The sequence below is a fragment of the Equus asinus genome, chromosome 26 (genome assembly GCF_041296235.1).
Source record: "Equus asinus isolate D_3611 breed Donkey chromosome 26, EquAss-T2T_v2, whole genome shotgun sequence".
NCBI classification, from domain to species: Eukaryota; Metazoa; Chordata; class Mammalia; order Perissodactyla; family Equidae; genus Equus; species Equus asinus.
This window is the reverse complement of record NC_091815.1, coordinates 36,017,380-36,032,313: the sequence shown is the minus strand read 5'-3', so window position 1 is coordinate 36,032,313 and position 14,934 is coordinate 36,017,380.

Below are 14,934 nucleotides of genomic sequence, written 5' to 3'. Positions count from 1 at the left end.
GCTCAGAGTCTAGCACGAACATGACAGCTCTCATCACTGTGACCCTGAGTGGGAACAGGACTTGGAGATGAGTATCCACTTTGCAGACCCTGGTGGGACTATCCCAGCACAGCACTGAGAATGCCCTGTGCATTCCACACTCCCTTAGAAACGCAGAGTTCACTGCTCTGGGCTCAGGAAAGTTTTGCTCTCAGCTGCACTTGCTGTTAATTAGTTCATGTCCTAATAATCCCCAGATACTACTGATGCTGACTTGTCTTGGGACTAAGATTTACAGCTTCTCTGCAGATGCATCACAGTCCCTTTGTAGAAAGTGTCAGTGCCTTGCAGGTGACAAGGTAATTGCAGCTCGGGGGGGGAGATGAACTCGGAGAATCTCAAGACACAACTGCTTTGGCTCTACATGCCACATATTTACTGATGGCCACAGTTCTGCTGCCAAATCCAGGAACAGAGATCAACCCTGGTGAGTATTGCATTATGGCTCAGACTCAAATAAGGTTTGGGAGAGAGTGTCTAAAAAGAGAGGAAAGGTGAAGAACTGGACAGGACAGAGGTGGTCCCTTGGGTCTCAGGACAGCTTTGCCAAAGCTCTGGACTCATTTCTGGGCTGATGGTGACAGGAGAGTGTAACAGTGGAGACCTCACAGTAGGCAGGGGACGGCCATGGGTACTCAGCCTGAAGGGGGCTCAACATTGCCGAGGCTGAGGCCAGCCTGAGGGGAAAGGGTTGCTCTTCTCTCTCCTCTTTCTCTTTAAGAATGAGGTTGAGGTTTTCCATTGGCTTAAATTGCTAAGAACCGGACTCAAGGCAGTTGATAAATTTTGGTGTCGAGAGTTCAGGGTCAATGTTCAGATTCTTTAGTTGTGGTCCCTATTCGCTGCACACACATGTGCACTCAGAATTACACTGCTCCAGCGTTGCCCTCACAGACAGATTTCAGAATTTGAATGGAACTGGAGAAATGGATGGGCATGGGTCCTAGTGGGGTTGTCATATTGTTTGCTTTTCTTCACCACTGAAAGGCACCATTTAAAAGCAGCACAGAGTAAGAGTCCAGCCTTGGGAGCCAGGAACAGCTTTTTTTCAATTCCTTACTCTGCCTCCTACAAGCTGGGGGATTGGGAGCTCCTGACAGTGTGTCTCAGCTTCCCAACCTATGAGCCAGGAGTAGGAACACAGCATCACTCTGAATACTAAATAGAGTGGCTGAATATTAAAGAGGGTGACAGTGCCAGCTCCTATCAAGGCTCTAGCAAATAGTACTCATGTCAGTCTCTTCTGCAGGATTCTAGAGGATTCCATACTTTGCAGCAAGATAGACATGCAGCTAGCAGCAGCTGTTATCAAATTTCACCCCGTCTCTGTGCGACTCTCTTTGTTGATTTCCCAATTCTACCTTGTGTTGTTTGGGAGGTTTTGTGGAATGGATTTGAATGACTCTTCTGTATGTGTGTGTGTATGTGTGTGTGTGAGAGAGAGAGAAGCACAGAGAGAGTAGCACAGAGACAGACTATACCTAGACCACACCCACGTTTACCAGTATACCAATGAATTTGTCCTCTCCAAGATATTTATGAATAATGAGACAATACATACTTCTGGTCAGATCAGAACTGGCCTTCCATTTACTAGAATTGAGTGACCTTGGGAAAGTTAAAAAATTTTCTGTCCCTCATTTGCTATCCTTGTAAAATAGGATAAGAATATTCTCTGACACTGAACATTCAGTATTAACTTACATGAAGTTCCTGTATCCAGTCCTAAAGGCCAACAGTGGAGAATCATCAATACATTTTATCTACTGGTATTTTCTCTGAATGGACTGTGAGCCACTTCTTGAGAAATGGGTTAGAAATACAGAATTGGTAGCTCTGTTCTGATCTCACTCTTTCTTTGTGTGTATTTCTATGTTTCTAATCACTTTTACCTCTCATATCTCTTATTATGTTTCCCCCTTATGTGAATATTCTTCCAAGTCCTTGCTTCTTGGTCTTTTATCATCTTTAAGTCAGTCCCTTTTAAGATACAGGGATTATTTCCAGCACTCTTGAAGCAGGGAGCTCTCTCAAACATTGCTGCCTCTGGCTCCAAGTAGCAAGTCTGATTGTGCCTGACTTACCAGTATTTGTCTTGTCCTTCACATTTCCATTTTATTTTAATTTTTGTGTTTATTTCTGACTGATGCTTGCCTTTATGGCACTTGCAATACTCAAGTGTTTTTTCTCTCATCTCTGCTGTCAGTGTAAAAATTTTTTTTCGTACAGAGAAACCCATGAAGCACCAACCCCCTCGGGGGAAAAAGCAAACCCAGCAGACGTCTTGGGTTTTGTTGCAGAAATTTTCAATCTATAGCAAAACAAAGTGGATAAGACAGGATCCCTAGGATGTGGACTGTGGGGGTCAACTGCCACATATATCACTAACTAGCTGTGTAACTTTGGGCAGGACGCCTGAACTCTCTGTTTCATTGTTATCATCTGCCAAATGAGAATAATAATTACTGTATTTAGTTTGTTGGGTTATCTGGGGATTAAATGAATCAATATATTTAAAGCCCCGAGAGCAGTGCCTGGCACAGAGTCAATGCTCTCTACTTTTTCACTGTTTGTATCTTTATTTTTCTGGCCTCCCAAAGCACAGGTTATAGTGCACGTTTCTTTGTGAGCCTGGAGCAGAGCTGCGATTTGATGGATCAGAGCCAGGTGTCACCTTTCCAGAAGGAAACACTGATTCACCCAGCCCCGGTTCGATCTGTGACCAGTTGTGTTATTCTCTTTCTGGTTCTAGAGTCTCTGACTCTGGCAGTACCCTCATTGTTGGAGAAAAGGAAGGTGGTCATGTTGACTAAGGTCTGCGTGAGAGGGTTTTTCTGTGGGAACTCAGTAATACTGTCTTTAGGTCTCACAGCTCTTTATGGAGCCAACACTGTTACTCTACAGAAAAGTCTCTTCATGAGGGCAAGCAAGTGGGTCTTGCTACAATTTTTACTGAAAGAGAAACATTAGAAGGAAGGCATAAATAGATCACAAAATGCATAGATATTGGTGGTAATCAAACTGATTGGCAGGTAGATCAGAAATTCACAGTCATACATCTTGCCTCCTATGGGGCCAAGCATAACTGTGATGACTCCAGAAATGTGATTGACAATCACATGGTCGAATATTGAGAAAGGTGCAGATGAAATTCAACCAATTCATATCATTTCAAAAATATTTGCTGACCACGTTCTGTGGACCAGGTAGTCTGCTGGGTGCTGGGTAGGTAGAGATAACACAACAAATATGCCTCCTGCTGATGCTAAATTTAAGCTCAAGGGGGTGAAACACAAATTAACTACAAAATCCTATATAAATGGCAGCAAGAAACCTGAACGAAAGCTAACAGATATTTGCTCCAAGAGAAAATAACCAGTGGTACCTAATTTAGAATGAAGGATTAGAGATGGCCTCTCAGATAGAGTGACCTTAGCTGAGACCAAAATGATGGCTAAGAGTGATGCTGGCATATGGATAATGGAAAATTTTGCAGACAAAAAGAAGAGAGTGTGAGATGGCTTTGAAGTAGGAGCGAGCTTGAAAACTCAAGTCATCGAACGGACACTGTGTCGTTGGAGCGTACTGGGTAAGGAGAGGTGATGAAGCTGGGACGATGGCAGGATTTTGTCTTTTATCCTAAATACAAAGGGAAGCCAGTGAAAGCTTATCCAGGAGTGTGGATGTGATGTGACGTGACGTGACGTGACGTGCTGTGCTACAATCCAGGTTTGAAATGTATCAGTCTGCCTGCCTTGGAGAAGGCATTGGAGAAAGCAAGGATACAGTCAGGTACCAATGGGAGAAAAGACCCAAAACCGTCATCATTTACTGATAATGTAACAGCATTGCTGGGTGATCCAAGAGAATCAGTGGAAAGCATGTGAATACTAATATGATTGTTCAGTTGGAGAGATAAATCGTTAACTTTCTTATATACAAGGAAGAAAAATTAGAAAACCAGAGACAAATCGACATGGAGAAAAAATGGAATAAGTTGAAAAGAAATGTGCAAGCTGAAAGTAAGTAAAAATCGTTTCCTGAAGAGCGGTAAAGAAAAGGAAATGATTAGGAGGTCTATCTCACATTCTAAAGATATTCTTCTTGTATTAACCTGTGAATTTAGAGAAATTTCACCCAAAACTTAAACTGATCCTATAATTCATTTAGAGGAGAAAATGTGGAAAAATGACAAACAATTTGAGAAGAAAACCATACTTACAAGAGACCTGCCAGATGTGCCTATCCTATGTCACATATGTCGTCATTTAAAGTGACATTTTTCTTTCTGCTGTTTTTTTCTGTGGGGGAGCTACTATTTGTTTTACTAAATGTTTGGTATTTTATGTTCAGTCTTAGTTTTTTCTTATACCAACATTTAGGATATAAATTTACCTCTACAGATAGCTCTAATGGAAACTCTAAGGCTTAGAAATGTAGGATTTTCAATATCATTGAACTTTAAGCATTTTAAAAAAACTTTTTATTTAGAGATAATTTAGAACGTGCAGAGAGGTTCCTCAGGCCCTCGGGGATCCCCTTGGCACCTGGGTCGTTTTCGTGTTAGTCAGAGATTGGGGAGGAACTCATATTTAGATTTGGATGTTTATTCCCGCTCTGATTCTCCCACTTTCAGAATTTTCCCTTTAAATCACCAGCTTTTTTCCTATCCCTGAATTCTGTTCTCTGGCACCGTGAGATGGTAAGGGCTGCTGTTTCCCACTGCCGTCGGCATAGGTTCCACTGCCGTCAATCCTGGATCTGGTGCCATAGTTTCAGGCCATGTATCCTTGCAAGGTTATCAAGTGGAAACGTTCCTCCAGTGTCTGCGTGTTTCGGGGTGCTTTCTGGTTCCTCTAGATAGTGGTTTTAAAATATTTTATCTGGTTTTTATAATTTTTTATCTGTGGGAGAATCCATTTATTTGTGTTGTTTATACTTTAAAAATATTTCCTCACAGGTACCTACCACTCTATTCCCTCCTCCTAGTCTTTTCTCTCTCTTTCAAATGGTTAATTTCTATTGATCTATTTTCAAGTCAAGTGACTCTTCTCTCATATTCAGTGATCTTTATATTTTGCATGTTGTATTACTCACTTCTACAATTTTCATTTGGTTCCTTATATAGTTACTATTTCTCTTCACATATTTTTCTTTGTCATCTTGACCATAGTTATAAAATCTGCTTCAAAATCATTGCTACTTCTAACATCTGGGTTATCGTGGGTTTAGTCTCCCCACTGATAACTTTTTTTCTTGAATATGGATTACATTTTCTTTTCCTTTTTTATTGAGGAAGATTAGCACTGAGCTAACATCTGTGCCCATCTTCCTCCGTTTTATACGTGGGAAGCCTGCCACAGCATGGCTTGATAAGCGGTGCATAGGTCTGCACCCGGCTTCCAAACCAGCGAACCCTGGGCTGCTGAAGCAGAGCGTGTGAACTTAACTGCTATGCCACTCGGCCGGCCCCTGGATTACATTTTCTTCTTTCTTTGTATGTTTAGTAATTTTGGATCGTATCCTGATACATCCAGAGACTGGATTTTGTTATGTTTTCCCAAAGAGTATAGATTATTTTTCCTTCAGCAGTTAATTTGCCTAAATTCAAACTCCATATTCTGAAATCTCAGTTGTTATTTTAGGTTTCAGTGGACTGCTTGGCATCTGCATCATACATGCATATTCAGGGCTCAGTCAGACACTTGGATAGAGGTTATATCTAAAATTTGTGGTACCATCTTTGTGGCTCTTTTTTCCCCCAGATTTCCTCTTACTTTGCCGCCTCTGTGGTTATCCTGAACTTTGTGCTTTGGTTCTTTAGACCAATAGGACTGTGGGGATCTATCTGGGCTTTGGGCATTTTGCATGGTGCCAACTACAGCTTGACCTCAGAAACAGTCATTAAAAAAACCGGAAAATCCACACTTCTTCCAGTTGTCAACCCCCGTTCAGGATCTACCTGCTGTTGTTCCCTCTTTAGTGAACTCATTCTTTAGATATGTCCACTGGAATAAAGAGCCTGGGTGATATGAGTGAAGGAGTTCATTCAATAATCAGCGTAGGAAGTTCAAACCCCAGGAAAACAGTTCAGCAGAGGGCTCTGATGGAACTGCTCCGAGGCCTGTGACTTTAAGTACAGCTTATATCTCTTTCACAAAACAGTGCACATGCGGGGAAGAGGAAAAGAGAAAAAACTTACAACTAGATTTCATATATGTCAAAAAAAAAAAGGGGATAGAGTACATGTGGGTTTTTCTCTAGATTATACATTGAAGGTAACATAAACAAGATTTCCTTCGTTATGCATCAAACATGTTCAGAGATGCTGACGTTATCTGTGTGCGGAGGGAGGCAAGGACTAGGGTAGTTAATTAGCCCCTCACTCTCTAAGAAACGCAGCTGGAAAATGTGAGAGTGAGGTACTCCTTTATCTCTTTCTGTTGTGGATCTGTCCAGCTGGCATCTTCAGTCATGAGGTGTGGGGGTTGCAAGGTCATTTGACACAGGCTGAAGATGGCCTGCACGGCTGCTTTTTTTTTTTTGAGGAAGATTAGCCCCGAGCTAACATCCGTGCCCATCTTCCTCTACTTTATATGTGGGACGCCTACCACAGCATGGCTTGCCAAGTGATGCCTCGTCCGCGCCTGGGATCCGAACAGGGGAACCCCAGGCCGCTGAAGCAGAATGTGCGCACTTAACCGCTGCACCACTGGGCCGGCCCGTTCATAGCACTTGTATGCTTTTCCTACCTAATCTTGCATGTTACTTTCCATGTAATTTTTAGAGTCAACTCCTCTGGTTCCAGAAAAAAGCTTGTTGTTATTTTTACTTGGTCCATTGAATTTTTCAATTATCTTTTGGAAAACTATGTCTTTATAATGTTTGGATAGCCTACCAAGAGCAAGGAATGTCCTTCCACTTGACCAGGTCTACTTTGATATCCTACTGAAGTATTTACAATTTTTCCTCATCACACTTCTCTATCTTTTTCTTAAGTTCATTCCTAAAACTTCTAACTTCTGGTTGGTTTTGTAAATAGGATTTTCTCTTCCATTAGATATTCTGAATTTAGTTATGTATATGATTTTGTATATTAATTTTATAGCTTCCTACCTTTGTAAATTTTTTATTAGTTGAGTTAAAATGGATTCTCTAGGGGTTTTTTGCTATATCATCATATCATCTGCAAATATAATTTTACTTCTTTTCAAATTTCACGTTTATTTATTTTCTCTTGTATAATTACATAGACTCATACTTAGAGGACAATATTTTAATTGAAATAGTGGTCCTTCTGGCTTGTTCCTGCAATATTTCCCCTTAAGTAAAGCGCTAGTATGAAAATACATAGTCATGCTAAGGAAGTATCCATAAACTCCTGTATGCTTGAGTGGTTTGTAAAAAACTCATGTTGATTTTTGTCAAAGGCTTTTTTTTAGCATCAGTAGTGATAGTCATTTTCCTTTTAGATATATCAAGTGAATTTTACAGTATCGAGATACATATGGTGAATTTTATTAATAAAATTCCCATCCTTGAATTCCTGGTATATGTCTCATAGGGCCATAGTATATTATTTTCTTAATGCCATGTTTGCTGTGTGATTTTTTTTTATTTGGCCCCTGTTTTATGAGGAAGAATGCTTTATATTTCTAAACATAAGGAGCACATTTAATTCTATATTTATTGCTTGTTGCTAAAACAATCCTGTATTTATTACTGATTGCTAAAACACACATATACACACTTTGTAAGAGTAGGAAGAAAATTGTGGAAGAATGCACACCTGAGATATATGGCTATCTCAGGAAGGAGGAGTAAGACTAGAAATGAGAGAGGGGACACAGATGAAGTTTTTTCCTCTATGTGTTAGTTTATTTTTTGTGGTATACACATATTAATTTGATTTGCGAGAGCAATTTACTAAATTAATAAAAATAAAAATTTCTGTATATTTTCACAGAATCACTAAGTGTTGGGATCCTTGATGCATGTTTCCACAGTACCATTTATATACTAATGCATGGCATGATTTATATTTTATTCATATCATACTTTATATATGTGTCTCCCACACTAGGCTCGGAGTCCTTAGGAACAATGATGCAGGCCATTTAATCTTTGTAAATCTGAGGACTGACAACCTGTTCTGGCATATAGTAGATGTTTAAGAAAACTTTTTGAAATGAAAGATAAAGCTTTACCTTGGAGATTATGTCCTGGACATGTACACCAAAGGATTTGGGAAATAGACTAAATAATGAACCATCTGTTACATGGCTGTATGAGCCTAAAGAGAAACATGCCAGGATGGCTACTCTGAGTGACAGTTATGAACTCACTGGTATGGATTCCCCCCCTGCCAGAAATGTAAGTACTGTCCTCAGAAAGGGGAGTTACTGAGGGCCCAAGAGTCCCTATCTGAACTGGGATGTTGGAGCAAATCTGTGACTAGTGCTGTCACAGTGAGTTCTAATATTGTGACCCTCAGGCTCTTTCCTGAACTGCTTCTTCCCATGATCCCATGAGAATGACTTTTGGTGACTTGATCCTGAGGCTACTTTTCCTGGTCCAGACTGGGATCGGGGTCCTGGGGAATACCTTTCTTCTGTCAACCTATGCTTCAGCATCATGCACTGGCCACGCGCTGAGGCCCACACACTTGATTCTCACCAACATGGCTGTGGCCAACTTCTTGGTTCTTCTCTTCAAGGGGATCCCCCAGATGATATTTATCTGGGGAGTGACACACATCGTGGGCAACACTGAGTGTAAACTTGTCTATTATATCCACAGAATGGCCCGAGGCCCTTCTCTCTGCACCACTTGCCTCTTGAGCACTTTTCAGGCACTCACCATCAGCCGCAGAACTGGTGGGTGGGTGGGGCTCAAAGACAGAGCTTGGAAGAACGTTAGTTCTTCCTGCTTTCTATGCTGGATCTCCAACCTGCTGATAAACATCTTTGTTCCTAGACATTTAGACGCTCTTCAGCACATTCCCAATTCTACCAAGATACGGGATTACGGACTGTGTTCTTCTAAAAATCCTGAAATCTCTAGTGCTGCAAAATACACAATTCTAATGACTTTCCCAGATGTTGTGTTCATGGGACTCCTGATTGGGGCCAGTGTTCACATGGTACTTCTCCTGCGTAGACACCACCAGAGAGTGAGGCATATTCACAGGCTCAGAAACTCCCATAGATTCTCCCCTGAGGCGAAAGCCATTCAAACCATCCTGCTTCTAGCAAGCACCTTCGCTTTGTTTTACTTCACCAATTCTATCCTTACAATTTATCATACTGTTTTTTTCAAATCTCACCGTTGGCTGCAGCACACTACCACCTTTCTGGCAGCATGTTATCCCACCCTCAGCCCCCTGATACTGTTGCTTCGAGATCCCCCCAAGCACCAAGATTCTGCTCTTAAATGGGGGGAAAATCCCAAATTACTAGTGGTCCATTCACAACAGTTTCTCTTTTCTTCAGAGAAGCAAGGATATATGTCTAGAACATGGCAGACATACACCCAAGAAACTGATGATGAAAAGATTTGTATGATATTGACTTAGCAATTAGAGGCTTTCAGCTTCAGTCAGAAGGCAGACAAACAAATATATACAATACTGCATAAGTGTCAGTATTCTCTTGATGCTTTGTGACTGTTTTTCTCTTTGAAAAAATTGTTGGAAGCATGGAAGTGAAATTGGACAGAAATAATTTTGGGACATAGAATTTTTAATGGTTTATTAGGGGCAATCATTAAATTGGATATAGTATTTTATATTGATAAGCAGTGGTGACTCTGTGTGCCAAGGACAATTATAACCCATGGAAAGCAGTTTAATCATTATAAGACTTAGGGTATTTACCTATAAAATTAATAAATTGTATCCTATTAGATTATTGTGCAAAAGTAAATGAGGTGATGAGGCAGGACTTCCCAAATAGCAGTGTGGGGGTATCTGTAAATCCACTCTTCCATAAAAGCAACATAAATACTAGCAAAATTATTAAACTCAACTGTTTTACAACTCCAGAATTTAACCAGGGGCCTATAATAATCTAATGAGCCTTAAATTAAGAAAATCTTTTGAACCTCAGTAAAAATAGTGGGGTTTGTGGAGTTTTAACTTTGTTTACTCCCATCCCCCTCTCCCCAGCTCTGCACTAGCCTTGGAAAAACAGCAGTCTCACACTTACAGTAGCCATGAAAACCATTTGTCAAAAACGATCAGTTTCAATTGTTTAACACTGTAGTAGCTTAAGGCTGCAATATGAATTGAGGTAAACAATAGCCTAGCCAAAATTTTTTGAAAGAATATCTGAAGAATAAGATGTTCACAAGGAGCTATTAAACACTCTGACATATTCTTGAGGATCTACAAGGCCACATACTTACACAGGGATATGTATGTGCCCAGAAAGACCTGAAGAGCACCAATAATTCACCACTGACTGACCTTGAAACTCGGCAGCAGGAAGAGAAGGCTAAAGCACACTCGTAAGCTGCCTGAGTGTGGACGTAGTGCCACAACACATACAAAGGACCCTTGGCAAAGGGTGAAAGACCTACTGACTCAAGGCAACTAAGGAAATCTCTCATCAATCATTAGCTAACCAGGAAGAGACTTCAGTGACTGCACATTACAGGGAAAACAAGACTTTACAGAATTAGCCCAGGAATGTCACTAAAGAAACAAACTGCAACAACAATAGCAACAACAACAAACCCTGAGGGAAGGGGGAATCTGATACCCAAGGTAGCAACATTATATTATCTAAAATGTGTAGCTTCTGCAAAAATTTGTGATACAAAGAATCAGAAAAGTATAGCCCATACACAGGGAGAAAAGCAGTCCCTAGAAACTGCCCCTGGGGAGTCTCATATGTCAGACTTACTACAAGACATTAAATCAGCTATTACAAGTATGTTCGAGGAACTAAAAGAAACCATCTCTAAAGAACTAAAGGAAGGTATGATGATAATGTTTCACCAAGTAGAAGATATCAACAAAGAGACAGAAATGGTAAAAAAGAACTTACTAGAGTGGATCAACAGCAGATTTGAGCTGGCAGAAGACAGAATAAACAAACATGAAGATAGGTCAATAAAGATTATTTCATGTGAGAAACAGGAAAAAGTGAAGCAGTAAAAAGTGGATAAGAAAAAGTGAACAGAGCCTCAGAGATCTATGGTATGCCCTCAAGCATACTGACAAATGCATACAGGAAGTCCTCGAAGGAGAGGAGAGAGAATAGAGGCAGAAAGAATATTGGAAGAAATAATGACCCAAAACTTCCAAATTTGATGAGTAATTAATCTACACATCCAAGAAGCTCAACAAACTCCAAACAGCATCAACTCATTACCTTCCCAAAAGCTTCAATCCCAGGAAACTAAACAGAAACCCTGGTTCTTCCCAGAGATGGGTACACAATGGGTTCCTGTTAGATGAGAGCTAAGAAGATTTCTGCCAGTGATCTGAGATATGATGAAGAGAACCTCTACTTTATTCTCCAACTTCCTGCCATACAGCAAACAAGCAACCTAAGAATCAGTTACATATTATTCAGAATCAGTCACTAGTAGCTTTTCTTAAGTTTTTTATTGTAAAAAATTTCAGATATATGTAAAAACTCAAAGAATAGTACAGTGGACACCCTTATATACATCCACATACATTCAATAAATGTTAAATTTTGCCACATTTGCTTTATCTATGTATATATCTTCTACCTATCATGTATCCATCCATCTCCTTCTATCTTCTATCCAATTTACTTCTTTTGACTGAACTATTTGAAATTAAATTTCAGACATCATGATCCTTCACCCCCAAATACCTCAGTTTGAATCTCCTAATAATAAAAGACATTCTCCTATAAGCCACAACATCTTGATGATGCCAATTCTTTGAGAGTATAGTATTTGGAAAAGAATGAGGCCCAGATACCGAAGAATGCCAGCAAGCTAAAAAAGAGAAACCTGACTTTAATGAAAGTTTCAGGCAAGAATGCAAGAAAGCTACAGTGAAACTTCCTGAATCCAGGAAGCCCACAAAGCCAAAGATACCACATAAGGCAGCAACAGAGCCTTCATTTTATTTAAAAATCATATGAGCATGTTCTTCAATCAGGTCCTACTACATAAGCTTCCACATGGTTACCAGATCTTGGGGTTGGACAACCACAGTCATTTAGGTTGGTCAAATTGAAGGCTGAAGTCCTCTGGGTAAGTCCTCTGGCTAATGCCTCTGGAAAAAGACTAAAACAATTGAGCTCATACTCAAGACCCAGCAGATAAAAAAGGAGGAGGGAAAATGGTAGATCTAGGATAGTGCCCTTTTCATGTGAGTTTCTTCGCTCCTGGACCAGGCACTTAGGCCTGGTTCAGCACAGTCCTCTTTTGGGATGTTTAAGTTACTGGGTTCCAGGAAGTATTCATAAAAGCACTAACTGCTGAACTGACCAGGGAAGACCCAAACAGTACTGGCGAAAAAGAGAAAGGGAGTAAGGGGTAGGGAGTAGGAGAGCAGCAAAAGGCAATAGGCGCCTGTAACTAAAAAGTCATTCATTCTGCGTGATTGTCAGTTGTGTAAAGACAGAGTATGTGCAATTATTAAAACATTCATATTGTAAACTATACCATGCAGAAAAGTATGTTAAACACAATCACACACACACACATGCATGTATAGTATTTTAACATAAAGTGGCCACACCTATGTGTGAACAACTACGTAATACCACTCAGATCAAGCAATGGAACATCCCAGAAGCCCTATTTATCCCTTTCTAGTATACACCCATCCACTCCCCTTCTGTGGTGAAGAACCCTACACAGAGACAGCCCTGGAGCACTTTCCCCGGGCCAATTTCAATTCTCTGTATTCCCCCTTCGTCAGAGGTATCCTTGGAGTCTGGTCCGCTGGGTCACTTTTTCCTTGCCCAGGGAATATATTCTTTGCTGTATGGACCTCAAAACTCCTCTAAAATAGCCAGACTTCTCTGCTTTCTCAAAAGAGCAATGAGGCTAAATGAATGTGTCATCATCAGCTTAGGTCTGGCCTAAGGGTGAGGTCCCCAAAAGTCCTGAATGCAGAAGCTTCTGTCCGTGTGGAGCTGGAGTGCACCTCCTGGCATACGGATGTGTTCACCAACCCAGAAGCTCTCTGTAGCTTATGGATTTTTCATGGAGGCTTAATCATATAGGCATGAGTTAATTTGATAAAGGGAATTAACAAAAATCTTTGGTAAATATCATACTTAAAGGAGAAACTTTGAAATCGGGAAGAAGACAAGAATGTCACATCATCACTTCCTTTCAACACTGGACTGGAGGTCTCACCCAGTGCAATAGATAGAAAGAGGTTTAAAAATTGAAAAGGATGGGGAAAATTCACTATTTAAGGATGATACGACTTTTTATGTAAATATCTAGAATAATTGTTTTGTGTTCTTTTAGGTGATGGTCAGCCAGGTGTGGCCACAAGAAGGGACACAAGAGAGGTGAAGGAAAAAAAGTTTATTATAATCACAGGTCCTGAGAGACAGCCACTGCATGCCAGAGGAGGTCACATGGGATAGAATGCCAAGAGATCAGACTCAGCCAAGTAGGTGGGGTGAGAGTAAGCCCTCATGAGCAAGTGCCCTTACTTAGGAGTCAGAGTGGAGTACACAAGAAAAGACTCAAGGAGATTTCATTGGTGTGTTTGAATGACACCAGGTCACAATAAGGGGGAGGTAGGAAGAGGAACTTGTGGCAGGGGCCAACCTTATTACACTGGTGCACCTGGTTGCCTGGTGGGTATATGTAGAGCCTGTTTATGGGGATGCTGAGCCATCAGGAAAATATGAAGTTTTAAAAATTTACAATACAATAATCTACACAAAAACCATTAGAATTAATAAGACAGGTTATCAAGTTTGCTTGGTATATCAATACACAAGTCAATTATTTTTTTTCTACGCCATAAACCAAGAGTTAAACAATGAAATCATAAAATACCATTTGTAAGAGCATTAAAAATTTCAAGTATCACGAAATGAATCTAATTAAAATCTACAAGACTTCTACAGGAAACATAAACTTTTTTCAGAGACATAAAAGAAGACCTAAATAAATGGAGTGATACATGGTGTTCATGGATTTTAAGACTTCATATTGTAATGATGTCATTACTCACTCAGATGATTTATAGATTGAATGCAGTTCCAGTACGAATTCCAGCCACTTTTTTTTTTTTTTTGGTGAAAGCTGACAAGTTGAATTAAAATTTATTTGAAAATAGAGCCAAAAGAACAAAGACACTCTTGTAGAAAAGGAATATGGCAGAAGGCTTTGCTTTATCAGATCTTATGACTTCGAAAGCTCCCATAGTTAAAACAGAGTAGTGTTGGCTCAGGGATAAACAGACCCATGGAACAGAACAACATCCTAAATCAGAGCCATCCAGACATGGACACGTGATTTATGATAGAAATGTCACTACCAAGCAGTGGGGAAGAGATTGACTATAAATAATGCTGCTGGGGTAATTATCTATAAGGGGAAAAAAGAAAGTTGACCCCTGTACACGGTATTCACAAAAACAAATGACTGGGTGGGTTGTGACTATTCAAGATGCACAAGGTCCTTCTTTAATGCATCTGCTTATCTTGTGACACCAGATACAAATAATATTCTTTTGGCGTGGACTGTGGTTGCCAGTGTCTCCTCCACAACCGTTTCTGCCGCGGTCCTTAGCCCCTCACGGTGTCTCATCACCAAGCGCACATCCAGAGCGCTCTCCTCGTGCCACCTCTGTTCCTCCGGATCCACCTCTAAGGTCCTACTGCCCATTTTCTCCAACGTATTACCGCCATCCTTACGATAAACGCTCCCCAATTC